The sequence below is a fragment of the Hordeum vulgare genome, chromosome 5H, assembly GCF_904849725.1.
Source record: "Hordeum vulgare subsp. vulgare chromosome 5H, MorexV3_pseudomolecules_assembly, whole genome shotgun sequence".
Lineage (NCBI taxonomy): Eukaryota > Viridiplantae > Streptophyta > Magnoliopsida > Poales > Poaceae > Hordeum > Hordeum vulgare.
In genome coordinates this window covers 486,273,664-486,289,909 of record NC_058522.1, presented here as the reverse complement: position 1 = coordinate 486,289,909, position 16,246 = coordinate 486,273,664, and positions in this window count along the sequence as shown.

The following is a 16,246-nucleotide window of genomic DNA, read 5'->3' as shown; positions in this document are numbered from 1 at the left end:
AACGAGGGAGGACTACCGGAGGCTCGACAACATCAACCCCTGGAGGCGTGCATGATTCGGCGACGACTGGCACGCACTCGGACCACGGAGAATGCAGCGCCGGCTAACACGACAGCAATAGGTGTGCGCGCGACCTCACAAGCGGCCCCCGCGCGGACAGGTACGTGCAGCACCATGGGGGCGGCTTCGCGGGGACGCCCGACGCGGGGTTCCTCACGAGGCACACCCGCTGGCTGGGACCTGCTTCGGGCAGACGTTTGGGTCTGGGGACCGGGGCTACTCGCCTGGGGACACGGGGCAGTATATCCGCCCCCATATCCAGGTCGAGGGGCCCCAGCCTGGGGACGGAGGGTGGAACACACGCCCTTGTTCTCGGGCGAGATGATCCTAACATGAGGGCCAAGGGTGGTACATCCGCCCTTGCCTCCGGGGCGCGCGACACTTGCCTTGGGACGGAGGGTGGAACACACGCCCATGTCGCCTGGGTGGGTTTCGCTCGATCACCAGCGGGTGTACGGGTACTCGCCATTGTCCTCAGGTCTGGCTCGGCCGGCCTGGGGCAGGGCCCAGAGTACCACCATGGGAACCGAGGGGGTCCCAGCAAGGAGCCATGGGGCAATGCCCGTGGAACTCATGACCCTCCGTCTGGGCGAGCTCTCCGGCCGGCGAGCCCACAGAGCTTCCCCCATGTTCCAGGGTTCGCCCGAGGTGGACCATACTGCGTTGCTACGAGCCCAGGGGCCACGAGCGGGGCCCGTTCCTGCGAGGCATGGAGCTCCCAAGGCGCCCCCCGGGACCGACGTCAACCCGTGACACTCTCACATAATAACGAGTTGACGCTGTATATGCTCCCCCCCCGAGGACGCGGAGGGGTCCCTCCCACGCCTAGTGGATGCCCTATGCTCCGCGCAGGGGGAAGACCGTGACACTCTCACGTAATAATGAGCCGAGGTTGTATACGCCCGGGCCCCCCCGAGGACGCAGAGGGGTCCCTCCCACGCCTAGTGGATGCCCTATGCTCCGCGCTGGGGGAAGACGAAGACTAGCCTAGGCGCCGGACGCGGCCATTTCTCTCGTTCTTTTTGGGTTTCAAGTTCTGGCCTACAATGGCCTCCCCCCTTCTTGTGCTCGAGCCGTTAGAAGCTCGAAGATCTAGTGGTCTCGTGTTTTAAAAAGAAAAGTGGGTCGGGGACTTTTTCTCTGTGTTCTCTTGTCTTGTCGATTTTGAGTTCTCTATCTCTTTTTGGATTGGCATTTTGCGGGAGCCTAAGGAGGTCCCTCGGCCTCCTAGGGTAACCACAGGAGGGGCGGAATGGGGAATCACTCGAGCGTCAAGGGGGGTTTCTGAGCATCAAGCTTCAGGAGCCTTACCGGTCATAAGGCCACTCGCCTCCTCTTGATGCCGTCCCGGAGTTCCGATCGCTATCAGGGGAGGCGGGGCCTCGCCCCGTGGGGTGCGTCCTCCATGGTCGTGCCTAACGGAGATGGGGAAATGTGCGGGACTAGGACCTGTCGACGTAGAGGGTTTGAGTGTCAAGGGGAGCTCCTGAGCAACGCGCCTCAGGAGCCTTACCGGTCATATAGCCACTCGGCCTCCTCCGTGCTGCGACCGACGTCAAAGGGGGTCGGGGCCTGACCCCGTAGCTGCGTCCTTGTAATCAGGTCGTACGGCACGGTGGTCGGGAAATGTGCGGGACTAGGACCTGCAGACATAGAGTGCCGAAAGGGTCCTCAAACCGCCCCACAAGCAGGGAAGAAGCGCCTCAGCTGGAACCATAAATGTGAGTAGGATCGTCACCACATCATGGCGGTACCACAGAATCGACAACGGCCCCTGCCAGGAGGAATGCAACATACACACCTCGTCGCTGGAAAACGCATTTAAAGGTATGTTTGAGATACACAAAAGTTGCTGCTAAGCTAGTACATAACCCTATCAGGAACACAAGACGCCGACTCAGGGGGGCGCTGATATGTCTCCAACGTATCTATAATTTTTTATGGTTTCATGCTATTATCTTGTCAAACTTTGGATGTTTTGCATGCCTTTTATATATTTTTTGGGACTAACTTATTAACTCAGTGCCAAGTGCCAGTTCCTGTTTTTTTCATGTTTTTACCCCTTTCAGAGGAGATTTTGAAACGGTGTCCAAACGGAAGAAAATTCCCAAAAAGATTTTTTTCAAAACGGAAGAAGATCGGGAAGCTTGAGAGCCAAGGCAGGGGAGCCTCAGGGGACCCACAAGCCCCCACCCGCGGCGAGTGGGGTAGGCCGTGGCCTACAGACTTGTGGGCCCCCTGAGCGCCCCCTGACCTAGGGGTTGCGCCTATAAATTCCTTTAGAATCCCAAAAAAATGAGGAGATCATCAAAATTACTTTTCCGCCGCCGCAAGCTTCCGTCTCCGCAAGATCCCATCTAGGGCACGTTCTGGTGCCGTGCCGGAGGGGGATTCGGACACGGAGGGCTTCTTCATCAACACCATGACCTCTTCGATGATGCGTGAGTAGTTCACCATAGACCTACGGGTCCATAGCTAGTAGCTAGATGACTTCTTCTCTCTCTTGGATCTTCAATACAAAGTTCTCCATGATCTTCATGGAGATCTATCCGATGTAATCTTCTTTTGCGGTGTGTTTGTCGAGACCCGATGAATTTTGGATTTATGGTCAGATTATCTATGAATCTTATTTGAGTTTCTTCTGATCTCTCTTATGCATGATTTCATATCCTTGTAATTCTCTTCGAGTTGTGGGTTTTGTTTGGCCAACTAGATCTATGATTCTTGCAATGGGAGAAGTGCTTGGTTTTGGGTTCATACCGTGTGGTGACCTCACCCAGTGATAGAAGGGGTAGCGAGGCACGCATCGTGTTGTTGCCATCAAGAGTAAAAAGATGGGGTTTTCATCTATGGTTTGAGATTATCCCTCTACATCATGTCATCTTGCTTAAGGCGTTACTCTGTTCGTCATGAACTCAATACACTAGATGCATGATGGATAGCGGTCGATGTGTGGAGTAATAGTAGTAGATGCAAAAAGTATCGGTCTACTTGTCTCGAACGTGATGCATATATGTATGATCATTGCCTTAGATATCATCATGACTTTGCGCGGTTCTATCAATTGCTCGACAGTAATTTGTTCACCCACCGTGATATTTGCTATTATGAGAGAAGCCTCTAGTGAACACTATGGCCCCAGGGTCTACTCCACACCATATTTTAAGCCTTACACTTTTTACTTCGTTGCACTTTCCGCCTTCAGATCTCACTTTGCAAACAATCTTGAAGGGATTGACAACCCCTTTGAAGCGTTGGGTGCAAGCTTGTTTGTGTTTGCGCATGTACTCTGGACTTGACGAGGCCCTCCTTCTGGATCGATACCTTGGTTCTCAAACTGAGGGAAATACTTACTGCTCCTGTGCTGCATCACCCTTTCCTCTTCAAGGGAAAAACCGACGCAAACCAGAGAAGTAACAAGAAGAATTCCTAGCGCCAAGGAAGGACTTTTGTTGCCGCAGCAGAAGAATTTCTGGCGCCGTTGCCGGGGAGGATCAAGTCAAGAACTCATCCGAGTAGGTGTCGCAAACTCATCTCTTGCATTTACTTTGTTTGCCAGTTGCCTCTCGTTTTTCTCTCCCCCACTTCACAAATCTTTGCCTTCTTCGTTCGCCCTTTTCTCTCACTTGCTTCCTGTTTTCTTGTGTTGCCATGTGCCTTCAATATGCTTGCATCTTCGCTCGCTGAAAATCTAGTGATATGGAACCTCATCCACTTGCTAATCTCTTTAAGAGATCCAATTATGTTGTTCCAATTGCTAGTGAGTTGAGTGCACTTGCCCATCTTTATGGAGTTTTGCTTGAGATGCGTGAATCTGAAAATTGTGAGGAAGAAACTTATGAAGTGATTCACGAGGGTTCCTTGGATGAAAAGCATGATTGCAATGGTTTCACTATAAATTCTATTAGTGACAATCATGCTAAATATATGCAAAACCCTAAGCTTGGGGATGCTAGTTTTGCTATGTCCACTACTTGTTGCAATGATCATGAGTGGGGCAATGATTTTTCTTATGATCTTGAAAATTTGTTTAAGCCTCATGATGAATATGATATTTGCAATATTATTGAAAGTGGGTTTGGAGAAGTCATGACTTCAGTTGATGATAATCCCACTATTTTTTAAGAGCGTCAACTTTGCATGCATGTGGATCATGAAAAGAATATCCTATGTGATAGTTATATTGTTGAATTCTTATATGATCCCACATGTAATTATTATGAGAGAGGAAAATATGGTGGTAGAAACTTTCAGATCACTAAATCACCTCTCGTTATGTTGAGATTGCTATTATCCCTTTCTTCTTCCTTGCATATGGTAACTATTGGTTGTCTTGACAATCTGTTTTTCTATAAAATGCCTATGCATAGGAAGCATGTTAGACTTAGATGTGATTTTCACATGCTTTATGATGCTCTCTTTGTGCTTCAATTCTTGTCTTTTGTGTGAGCATCAGTGAATTATCAATGCCTAGCTAAGGGCGTTAAACAATAGCGCTTGTTGGGAGGCAACCCAATGAATTTATTAATTTTTCTTTCTGTTTTGTTGCGTACACACCAGCATGATTCTGTTATGATTGTGTCTTTTGTGTTTCTTTTTGTGTTTGAGCCAAGCAAAACCTTTATGACTAGTCTTGGTAATGGTTGTTTGATCCTGCTGGAAAAAGACAGAAACTTTTCGCTTACGAGATGATTTTTCATTTTTATCCAGAAAGAGATTTTGAGTTGATTCTTTTTGCTGCTGGTTGATATGCCTTGTGCCCAGTCAGTAGTAATTTCTCAGAATTTTTGAGGTAACATAAGTATACAAACTATACAGATTTCTACAGACTGGTCTGTTTTTGTTGAGTTGGTTGCTTGTTTTGATGAAACTATGGTTAGTATCGGGGGGTAATAGCCATGGAAAAGTGAGAATACAGTAGCCCATCATCAATATAGATAGAATTCAAGTTTGCTACAGTACCAAAAGAAGTGGTAGTTTGTTTTCTTGTGCTAATGTTATCACGAGTTTCTGTTTAAGTTTTGTGTTGTGAAGTTTTTAAGTTTTGGGTGATGTTCTCATGGACAAAGAGATAAGGAGTGGAAAGAGCTCAAGCTTGGGGATGCCCAAGGCATCCCAAGCCAAATTCAAGGACACCAAAAAGCCTAAGCTTGGGGATGCCCCGGGAAGGCATCCCCTCTTTCGTCTTCAATCCATCGGTAACATTACTTGGAGCTATATTTTTATTCACCACATGATATGTGTTTTTGCTTGGAGCGTCTGGTATCGTAGGAGTCTTTTCCTTTTGTTGTGTCACAATCATCCTTGCTGCACACCTTTTTTGAGAGACAGAGAGACATGCACTCATCGTGATTTTGCTAGAATGCTCATAGTGCTTCACTTATATCTTTTGAGCTAGATACTTTTGCTCTTTGTGCTTCACTTATATCTTGTAGAGCACGGCGGTGCGTGATTTGGTAGTTGGATTATGCTAAGAAAGTAGTCCTGAAAGTTATAGATACCCAAAGAGGATGCAAAAACCTCCATCTTCATGTGCATTGAGTAGAAAGAGAAGTTTTGATTCCTCTCAAATAGTTTTGAGACATGGATTTGGTAATATTAAGAGTTATGTTAGTAGGGTGTTGTGAATCTAGAAATACTTGTGTTGAAGATAGTGATTCCCGTAGCATGCACGTATGGTGAACCGCTATGTTAGGAAGTCGGAGCATAATTGATCTATTCATTGTCATCCTTTGTGTTGAGGTCGGGATCGCGCGATGGTTTACACCTACCAACCCTTCCCCTCGGAGTATGCGTTTAGCACTTTGTTTTGATTACTAATAAAAACTTTCACAACAAGTATGTGAGTTTTTCATGACTAATGTGAGCCCATGGTATAGATGCACTTTCACCTTCCACCATTGCTAGCCTCTCTAGTGTCGCGCAATTCTCGTCGGTGCACAAACCCACCAAATTCCTTCCTCAAAACAGCCACCATATCTACCTACTATGGCATTTTCATAGCCATTCTGAGATATATTGCCATGCAACTCCCACCGTTCCGTCTCATGACTTGTGCTGTCACTCTCATATTGCCATTGCATGATCGTAAGATAGCTAGCGAGACGTTTGAACGTCATAGGCCATGCTAGATCGTTGCACATCCCAGTACACTGCCGGAGGCATTTCCTATGGAGTCATCATCATTGCGATCTTTGAGCTGTGAGTAAATAAAAGTGTGATGATCATCATTATTAGAGCTTTGTCCCATGTGAGGAAATAATAAAAAAAGAGGCCAAAGAGCCCCCCAAAAAAAAGAGAGGCCTAAGAGCCCAAATGAAAAAAGGGAGAGAAAAAGAGAGAAGGAACAATGCTACTATCTTTTTCCACACTTGTGCTTCATAATAGCACCATGTTCTTCATGATTGAGAGCTTCTTGCTTTGTCACCACAATACACTAGTGAGAATCTTTATTATATAACTTGGCTTGTATATTCCAAGGATGGGCTTCCTCAAAATTGCCCTAGGTTTTCGTGAGCAAGCAAGTTGGATGCACACCCACTAGTTCTCCTTTTGAGCTTTCACATACTTATAGCTCTAGTGCATCCTTTGTATGGCAATCCCTACTCATTCACATTGATATCTATTAATGGGCATCTCCATAGCCCTTTGATACGCCGAGTCAATGTGACCATGTCCTCCCTTTTTGTCTCACAACCACCACCGCACTCTATTCCACCTATAGTGCTATATCCATGGCTCACGCTCATGTATTGCGTGATAGTTGTAAAAAGTTTGAGAAAGTAAGAGTGCGAAAACAATTACTTGGCCAATACCGGGGTTGTGCATGATTTACATTAGTTGTGTGAGGATGATGGAGCATAGCCAGACTATATGATTTTGTAGGGATAACTTTCTTTGGCCTTGTTATTTTGAAAGTTCATGATTACTTTGCTAGTTTGCTTGAAGTATTATTGTTTTCATGTCAATAGCAAACTATTGTTTCAAATCTTACGGATCTGAACATTCATGTCACGTGAAAGAATTTGCAAAGGACAACTATGCTAGGTAGCATTCCACATCAAAAATTCGTTCTTTATCACTTCCCTACTCGAGGACGAGCAGGAGTTAAGCTTGAGGATGCTTGATACATCTCCAACGTATCTATAATTTTTGATGGTTTCATGCTATTATCTTGTCAAACTTTGGATGTTTTGCATGCCTTTTATATTTTTTTGGGACTAACTTATTAACTCAGTGCCAAGTGCCAGTTCCTGTTTTTCCATGTTTTTGACCCCTTTCATAAGAGATTTTGAAATGGAGTCCAAACGAAGGAAAATCCCAGAAAAGATTTTTTCCGGAACGGAAGAAGATCGGGAAGCTTGAGAGCCAAGGCAGGGGAGCCTCAGGGGCCCCACAAGCTCCCACCCCGCGACCCACAGGCTTGTGGGCCCCCTGAGCGCCCCCTGACCTAGGGGTTGCGCCTATAAATTCCCTGAAAATCCCAAAAAAATGAGGAGATCATCGAAATTACTTTTCCGCCGCCGCAAGATTCTGTCTCCACAAGATCCATTCTGGGGCACATTCTGGTGCCGTGCTGGAGGGGGATTCGCACACGGAGGGCTTCTTCATCAACACCATGACCTCTCCGATGATGCGTGAGTAGTTCACCATAGACCTACGGGTCCATAGCTAGTAGCTAGATGGCTTCTTCTCTCTCTTGGATCTTCAATACAAAGTTCTCCATGATCTTCATGGAGATCTATCCGATGTAATCTTCTTTTGCGGTGTGTTGGTCGAGATCCGATGAATTGTGGATTTATGATCAGATTATCTATGAATCTTATTTGAGTTTCTTCTGATCTCTCTTATGCATGATTTCATATCCTTGTAATTCTCTTCGAGTTGTGGGTTTTGTTTGGCCAACTAGATCTATGATTCTTGCAATGGGAGAAGTGCTTGGTTTTGGGTTCATACCATGCGGTGACCTCACTCGGTGACAGAAGGGGTAGCGAGGCACACATCGTGTTGTTGCCATCAAGGGTAAAAAGATGGGGTTTTCATCATTGGTTTCAGATTATCCCTCTACATCATGTCATCTTGCTTAAGGCGTTACTCTGTTCGTCATGAACTCAATACACTAGATGCATGATGGATAGCGGTCGATGTGTGGAGTAATAGTAGTAGCAACAGAAAGTATCGGTCTACTTGTCTCGGACGTGATGCCTATATGTATGATCATTGCCTTAGATATCGTCATGACTTTGCGCGGTTCTATCAATTGCTCGACAGTAATTTGTTCACCCACCATGATATTTGCTATTATGAGTGAAGCCTCTAGTGAACACTATGGCCCCAGGGTCTACTCCACACCATATTTTCAGCCTTACACTTTTTACTTCTTTGCACTTTCCGCCTTCAGATCTCACGTTGCAACCAATCTTAAAGGGATTGACAACCCCTTTGAAGCGTTGGGTGCAAGCTTGTTTGTGTTTGCGCAGGTACTCTGGACTTGACGAGGCCCTCCTTCTGGATCGATACCTTGGTTCTCAAACTGAGGGAAATACCTACTGCTCCTGTGTTGCATCACCCTTTCCTCTTCAAGGGAAAAACCGACGCAAACCAGAGAAGTAACAAGAGGAATTCCTAGCACCAAGGAAGGACTTTTCTTGCCGCAGCAGGCGTGCCGTCATCAGGGGCTCCTCCACCGCCTCCGAAAACGAGCCCAAATACCCTGCGTCGTCGGGAAACAGGGGTCTTGGGACGCCCTCGCCGCAGATGTCGCTCAAAGCCCAGGGGGCCTCCCCTCAAGGGATTGGAACGTCCGGGAACGCTCATGCTGGAGACCGCGAGCGCGGCTTGCTTCTCCGGAGGCCTCTCCTACCAGGAAAACCACACCTTTCACCTGTTTGCGAAGAAGTGTTAGTTTTCCTTCGGCGGTAGCCTGGGCATCCAGTGCGGTCTGCCGGCACTTCATCTCCTGATCCAACTTTTTCTTGAGGGCATCGACCTCGCTTTTCACGTGGTCACGGTGCTCGCGGAAAACGGGACTCCTGATATCTAGCTTCGCGCGGTAGCCAAGAAGGAGGGAGCGCCGAACCTCCACCACCTTGTTGTCAACCTCCTCCTGGAGCCTCGCCTCACGGGAGGCAAGGGATACCTCGGCAAGCGATGCTTGGCGCTCCCTCACCTCCAGCCGCTCTCGCTCCAGACTCTGCTCCAACCCTTCCAGCACTAGCCAATCGACGGACGCACGGGGGATCACGTCGGTAGGGAGAAACTCGGCTTGCAGACCCCCGAGTGTGGCTCTCCGCACCTGAACCTGCTCTTCAAGGTCGGCGATGAGGGCCTGGAGCTCCCTGAGGAGATTCTCGGAGGCCACACGACGACAATCAGCCTCCAGAGCCTCGGATAGAGCGCGCTCGCGAGCCTCCGCCGCCGCCGCAAGGGATTCTTCTGTCTTTGCACATGCATGCTCGCGCTGCAGATGGCCGAGGTTCACGACAACTTCAAGTTGGCGCCACCCCGACGCAAGGAGCCGACGTTCATCCTCCAGGCGGACTTCATTGCTGGCAAGCCCCGCTCCTAGATGCTGGAGCGCATCCGCCGTAGCACGGAGCAAGCCCACGGCGCAGCACACAAACCTTCAGCAGGCCCAGCGGCCAACGCGAGCTCTCACCCTTCCCATGTCGAGCGGGGGGGGGGGGGCACGCGAGGAGTCTCCCAGCTCGAACCCGTGCTCGGGGGCTGGGGGTTCAAGAGCAGGTGCTTCGTCGAGAGGGAGCACCCCCTGAGGCCTCGCGTCACCGAGCAAAAGGGCTCCGGGGGGAAGGTGCAACATGACCTTAGGAGGGTCCGCACGCGAGGGAAACAACCCCCTTCCGGGGAGCCGAAGGCCGCAGACGAGGAAGACCGCAGGGGGCTCGCGCGCGGGGGCCTCGGAGGGCTGAACCCTGCGGAGTGCGAGGGGAGAAACCACGAGATGCTCGGTGATCGCAGGGGTGGCGGCACCGCCCCGCCTCCCCTGCCGTCGGTTGGGAGCGTGCGGAACAAAAGTTCAGAAGGGAGGCGCTGGAAGAAAAGACGAAGGAAGGTACGGGCGCTTACTCGTCCACGACGATCCACTTCCTGTTCACCGGAGCCCATCGTGTCGAGGGGCGGCCACCTTCACGCGACTTCCTCTTCCGGCCGATTCGGGGAGCCTGGTGTGGAGACCCGTCGGCTCTCGGCTGAAGCTTGGAGGCAAGGGCAGCTACTTCCGCCGTCGGTCGGCCGTCACCACTAACCCCGACCTGACTTGGAGCAAGGGTAGGGGGAGAGGGCGGCGATGCGCCGTCCACCCGGGCTGCGGGAGGGGCGACACGACCAGAGTTCTCGTGGGCATCAACCCCAAGGCCCAAGGCCTCCCTGGGACACGCATCCACCCGAGGGTGGAACCCCCACTCATCGAAGAGCGGCATCTCCGCAACGAGAGCCTCCGGAGCCTTGAATTCGTACAAGGGGAGGCCGTTCGGGGGGATCTCGTATGGATCGTCACCAGCCAGCCGACGGAGCAGCTCGCGCAAGATGTGTGGGGGTAGAGGCAAGACCTGGATCCTCATCAAGTCGCGAGGTCCCGCATAGGCCCACATCGGGCAAGAGTGGCGCTGGAGAGGGGCAATCCGCCGACGGACAAACTCCCGCACCACCATCACCATCGTCACCCCCGCCCGCTTCAGCTTCTCTAGCCGGGTTAGGACCAGTGTGAGCCGAGGGTCTGTAAGCTCCTCGCGCATCCACCCCCGGTTCGGCGTCGCATGAGCCAACGGGGGCAGAAACAGGGCCCCAGCCTCGGCAGCACCGACCTGCACCCACTGCCATCGGAACCCCTCGGCTTCACGGAGGAGCTCGGTGTCAAGGGACCTGGGAGCCGATGCATCAGCCGTCGCCAAGGACGCGCACCCGTAGCATTGCTCCTCAGAGACCAGGACAAGGGAGAAGAAGTGGCGAAGCAATGCCATGGAAGGGGTAACACCAGCAAAGGCCTCACACAGGAACACGAAGGCCGAGAGGAGAACCAAGGAACTGGGGTGAAGGTGGAGCGTGTGGATCTCGTAATGCGAAAGCACCGCGACGAGGAAGCTCGAAAACGGCGGTAGCACACCGGAGAGGAGAGCGTGGAGGTGAAGGGGAACCATGTGGGTCGCCTTCTCGCCCCGAGGCCATGAATCTGGCCAGATCTCGGTGCCCCCCACTCATTGGAGCCGGTCGCGACTGCCAGCCTGATCTTGTCCAACCCCTCGAGGTTCACCAGCGTCGACCGGCCCAGTGCGGGATGAGGCGCCGTCGAAGTGGATGGGCCCCATGGGCCCATCCTCTTCCCCTTTTTGGAGGCATGGCAAGGAGAGTGAGGGGAGGAGCGGCGCGACCCATGGGAGCTCACGGGAAGGAGTCGAGACTGGACATGAGGAAGAACCGGCGGCGAAATCGACGGGAGATGAAGGCGGCTCGCGGATGCGGGTCAAGTGGTTGGGCAAATCTCGCTCAGGCTGGTGTGGCGCGGAGGAGATAGGAACACAAGCTCTCAGCTCGTCGCTTATAGGGCATGGCCCGCAGGAAATTAGGGCCCGCGACGCCTCGGGCCGCCCCAAGGCTTTGCCCAGAAGCCAGCCCGAGCGCGCCATGGGCCCAAGGGCTACTGTCGGCATTCTGGGAACCAGGGTACCCAGGGTTGTGGCCCACTTCGTCTACCAAGCGTGGCACCACTCAAGACAAGGCCCTCGCGAGGTCCCGAGCCTCGCGAGGAGGAGCAGCACCAAGACCAACAAGGGGCCTCCTCAGGACCCCTCTGGGGCGGCGGAGACTCCTATGCAAGGCCCGGCCTCAGGAGTTAAGGATGACGCTGGGAATGACAGGCGAGCAGGGGACAACAGGGCGGTGAAGTTTCCCCTTTTGTGCAAAGGGGGCAAGGACGTATGCGGGTTCCCAAGGCATCTTCCAAAGGTTTCCATTCTGGTGCAACAAGGCCACAATCGCCCGCCCGCAGGGCGGACATCATCGCTGAGCCCGTCCCTGTGGCGCCGATAGTTACTTCGCAAACGAAGACCGCCTTTGGACGGCGGGAGCATGTTCCCGTGTCCCTCTTCAAAATTGGCCATTGTGGGACCCCTTCCCGCAATTGCAATAAGGGATGAGGACCCGGGCCACAGCTATATATAGAGGATAGGTTACTTCATAGAGGGGGACCCCCGACCCATTCATTAGCTCACTTCCACCACTGGTAAAACGCCAAGCCGCTCGGAGCACAGAGCACGTCCTAGGGCCTCCGGAGGCTCCCGGAGCACTGTACTTGTTCATCCACCCACCTCCACGAGACGCAATCCACCAAAGCAGGAGTAGGGTTTTACGCTTCGCAGTGGCCCGAACCTGGGTAAACTGTCGTGTTCACTGTCTTTCTCACCACCGTGTGAGTTCTTTGTCAGATCCATCGAGTGGTGAGCTAGGAGAGGCGAGTCCATGAGACATCTTCATACACGCCCCTGAGTTCGAACCTTAAGGGTTTTGCGGAGCCCAAAATCCGACACATCCTGCCTCACAAAATCGCGAAGCTCTCGAACTGTCGCAGCTTTGCTAGCGCCATGACAGTTCCAGCAGAAGATATTCATTGGCCCCGGCGGAGCTCCTCGAAAGAGCCCACCAAAGATGAGACAGTCTTGCCAAGGCTGCCACTTTTTTCCGCTTCTTCCTCCTGTGTAGCTGCTCAAGTTCATGCCCTCTTTTCCTCCTGCTTGTTGCTTGGGCTATGGGGAATAGAGGGGTGGGGGTAGCGCTACAGAGGCCCCCGGGCCACTGCCCAAAACTGCTGACTTCGAGGGCAGCCGAGAAGACTGCACCTCAGCCGGTGAACACTTCCTATTACTATCAGCCTCTACCATGTGTGCATCATCATCTGCTGGGTCTGAGTACGGCTCCCCTTTGTCATGCTTCTCCTTATCAGTGGTAGGGGTTGTTCCACGTCTAGCAAAACCTCCACGACGCCCCCCCTCTGCGGCCTCGGCCACCACCTGGACCTTGTCCAACTCGCATATTCTAGGAAGCTTTGAGGTCCTTCAAAACCAGAGAAGAGTGGGGTGTTGTTGGAATTATGCCCAAGAGGCAACAATAAATATAGTTATTATTATAATTCCTGTATCAAGATAATCGTTTATTATCCATGCTATAATTGTATTGAATGAAGACTCATTTACATGTGTGGATACATAGACAAAACACCGTCCCTAGCAAGCCTCTAGTTGGCTAGCCAGTTGATCAAAGATAGTCAGTGTCTTCTGATTATGAACAAAGTGTTGTTGCTTGATAACTGGATCACGTCATTAGGAGAATCACGTGATGGACTAGACCCAAACTAATAGACGTAGCATGTTGATCGTGTCATTTTGTTGCTACTGTTTTCTGCGTGTCAAGTATTTATTCCTATGACCATGAGATCATATAACTCACTGACACCGGAGGAATGCTTTGTGTGTATCAAACGTCGCAACGTAACTGGGTGACTATAAAGATGCTCTACAGGTATCTCCGAAGGTGTTAGTTGAGTTAGTATGGATTAAGACTGGGATTTGTCACTCCGTGTGACGGAGAGGTATCTCGGGGCCCACTCGGTAATACAACGTTACACACAAGCCTTGCAAGCAATGTAACTTAATGTAAGTTGCGGGATCTTGTATTACGGAACGAGTAAAGAGACTTGCCGGTAAACGAGATTGAAATAGGTATGCGGATACTGACGATCGAATCTCGGGCAAGTAACATACCGAAGGACAAAGGGAATGACATACGGGATTATATGAATCCTTGGCACTGAGGTTCAAACGATAAGATCTTTGTAGAATATGTGGAATCCAATATGGGCATCCAGGTCCCGCTATTGGATATTGACCGAGGAGTCTCTCGGGTCATGTCTACATAGTTCTCGAACCCGCAGGGTCTGCACACTTAAGGTTCGACGTTGTTTTATGCGTATTTGAGTTATATGGTTGGTTACCGAATGTTGTTCGGAGTCCCGGATGAGATCACGGATGTCACGAGGGTTTCCGGAATGGTCCGGAAACGAAGATTGATATATAGGATGACCTCATTTGATTACAGGAAGGTTTTCGGAGTTACCGGGAATGTACCGGGAATGATGAATGGGTTCCGGGAGTTCGCCGGGGGGGGGGGGCAACCCACCCCGGGGAAGCCCATAGGCCATGAGGGTGGCACATCATCCCTTAGTGGGCTGGTGGGACAGCCCAAAACGGCCCTATGCGCCTAGGAAAGAAAATCAAAGAGAAAAAAAAGAGGAGGTGGGAAGGGAAGGAAGGACTCCCACCCACCAAACCAAGTCCAACTCGGTTTGGGGGGGGGGGAGCCTTCCCCCTTGGACTCGGCCGACCCCCTTGGGGCTCCTTGAGCCCCAAGGCAAGGTCCCCTCCCTCCCACCTATATATACGGAGGTTTTAGGGCTGATTTGAGACGACTTTTCCACGGCAGCCCGACCACATACCTCCATGGTTTTTCCTCTAGATCGCGTTTCTGCGGAGCTCAGGCGAAGCCCTGCTGAGACAAGGTCATCACCAACCTCCGGAGCGCCGTCACGCTGCCGGAGAACTCTTCTACCTCACCGTCTCTCTTGCTGGATCAAGAAGGCCGAGATCATCGTCGAGCTGTACGTGTGCTGAACGTGGAGGTGCCGTCCGTTCGGTACTAGATCGTGGGACTGATCGTGGGATTGTTCGTGGGGCGGATCGAGGGACGTGAGGACGTTCCACTACATCAACCGCGTTCACTAACGCTTCTGCTGTACGATCTACAAGGGTACGTAGATCACTCATCCCCTCTCGTAGATGGACATCACCATGATAGGTCTTCGTGCGCGTAGGAAATTTTTTGTTTCCCATGCGACGTTCCCCACAGTGGCATCATGAGCTAGGTTCATGCGTAGATGTCTTCTCGAGTAGAACACAAAAGTTTTTGTGGGCGGTGATGTGCGTTTTGCTGACTTCCTTAGTCTTTTCTTGATTCCGCGGTATTGTTGGATTGAAGCGGCTTGGACCAACATTACTCGTACGCTTACGAGAGACTGGTTTCATCGCTACGAGTAACCCCGTTGCTCAAAGATGACTGGCAAGTGTCTGTTTCTCCAACTTTAGTTGAATCGGATTTGACCGAGGAGGTCCTTGGATGAGGTTAAATAGCAACTCATATATCTCCGTTGTGGTGTTTGCGTAAGTAAGATGCGATCCTACTAGATACCCATGGTCACCACGTAAAACATGCAACAACAAATTAGAGGACGTCTAACTTGTTTTTGCAGGGTATGCTTGTGATGTGATATGGCCAACGATGTGATGTGATATATTGGATGTATGAGATGATCATGTTGTAATAGAAAATATCGACTTGCACGTCGATGGTACGGCAACCGGCAGGAGCCATAGGGTTGTCTTTATACTAACGTTTGTGCTTGCAGATGCGTTTACTATTTTGCTAGGATGTAGCTTTAGTAGTAATAGCATGAGTAGCACGACAACCCCGTAACACGTTGATGGAGATCATTGTGTGGCGCCGGTGACAAGAAGATCGTGCCGGTGCTTTGGTGATGAAGATCAAGAAGCACATGATGATGGCCATATCATGTCACTTATGAATTGCATGTGATGTTAATCCTTTTATGCACCTTATTTTGCTTAGAACGACGGTAGCATTATGAGGTGACCTCTCACTAAAATTTCAAGACGAAATTGTGTTCTCCCCGACTGTGCACCGTTGCTACAGTTCATCGTTTCGAGACACCACGTGATGATCAGGTGTGATAGACTCAACGTTCACATACAACGGGTGCAAAACAGTTGCGCATGCGGAACACTCGGGTTAAGCTTGACGAGCCTAGCATGTGCAGACATGGCCTCGGAACACATGAGACCGAAAGGTCGATCATGAATCATATAGATGATATGATTAGCATAGGGATGCTTACCACTGAAACTATACTCAACTCACGTGATGATCGGACTTGAGCTAGTATAAGTGGATCATGAACCACTCAAATGACTAGAGAGATGTACTTTTTGAGTGGGAGTTTAGCGAATAATTTGATTAAGTTAAACTCTAATTATCTTGAACATAGTCTAAGTCCACTTTGAATACATTTGTGTTGTAGATCATGGCTCACGCTACAGTCATCCTG